General features: G+C 31.6%; 1 protein-coding gene across 1 annotated transcript in view; it reads right to left on the bottom strand.

Annotated features, from left to right (window-relative positions):
• The window catches only part of LOC119582348 (formin-2-like), a gene marked incomplete in the record, with an annotated part of 21,001 nt that overhangs the window by 12,370 nt on the left and 7,272 nt on the right, over positions 1-1,359 (bottom strand).

Here is a 1,359-nt window from a genome sequence, read left to right as displayed (position 1 = left end):
TGAAACTGAAAATATATCAATGCATAAACATCAGTGTAGGAATATGCTTCATAGTAAAGGATAGGAACTATTGCATGACTGTAACTTTTTTTCGAGAATAATGTACTTCTTTAGTCTTGTGATGAGATTGACAAAGCTGAGACAAAAGTTGAATCAAATGCCAAATATCTGAAGTTTTATCAATAGAATCATTATAAAAATTGTTTTTTTATTTCCCTTGTGAGGCTCAGATTTCACCAATTAGATTAATAATAGTGTATATGTAGTGTAGATGATTAGATATATGCATCTACATCAGCAATACAAATTTGGTGCCAAATAAATGAATAATTTATCTATATATATTTGGTACGGCTTATTACTAAGGAAATTAAAAGAAAATGCCTACTTTAGATTTTAAAACAATACCTTGAAGTTACACATCATGAGCGTCACTTGGGACATATTCATAGAAATTTCTCATCAATGAAAAAAAAAAGAAGAAAAAATATCATGCCGTAAAGAAACCTCATGTGATCCCTGTTTTTTGTAGATACTTAGGAACGTAGACTAGATAAATAAATGAGAGGAATCACCAAGAAAATAATCCCAGAGAGAATCTCATCACATTTTTTCTGTGATGTCAAACTTTTTCTGTACTTATGGTGCTATAATAAAAAAAAAAGGAAAATACAGTGGCTCTAAGGTATTCACTATGGAGATGTTAAACTGCCGTTGCTATTGTAAAATTATGATGACTAATCTAACTAAAACAAATTTCATGGGCTGTTACTAGTACACTGGTTATACAGCAATGCTACTTCTAAGAACAAAATAATATCTCATTTATTCACACACAGCTGTATAAAGCAGCACCATTATACCCTTACATCCTTTACAGACAAAAATACAAACATACACAAGTGTTATATTCTTTTAAAGCCTATAACTTACTAGCCTAGATAAAACACACACTTACCATATCAATATCATAAATACATATGAAGAGCCTGACACTCATTAAGAAAAAAAAATGCACAGTATAAAATATCATGGATAAAAATTAAAAGTGTACAAACAATACATAACATTTTATAATCATTCATCATCATACACTGCCTCATCTCATGCAAGAGAGGCAAAACATTCAACTTGGTTGGCTCGCTTATTACAACCACCATTGCCGCCACCAAAGAACTGGATCCCTAGAGGAAACATGCACAAAGTCACCTTATTCTAACCCCTACGTTATGCATGCATTTCCCATGCAAGTCCAAGTGAAGCCTATAAAAGTTAAAGTGTAAACAGCTAAATAGGCATCTCCATCCACCTGTATTGAAAACTTCTAAATACTAAATCCATCTATATTTGACAGCTATG

The sequence above is a fragment of the Penaeus monodon genome, chromosome 15 (genome assembly GCF_015228065.2).
Source record: "Penaeus monodon isolate SGIC_2016 chromosome 15, NSTDA_Pmon_1, whole genome shotgun sequence".
Classification (NCBI taxonomy): Eukaryota; Metazoa; Arthropoda; class Malacostraca; order Decapoda; family Penaeidae; genus Penaeus; species Penaeus monodon.
The sequence above is the reverse complement of the archived record's forward strand: the minus strand, read 5'-3'. Positions and strand labels throughout refer to the sequence as shown.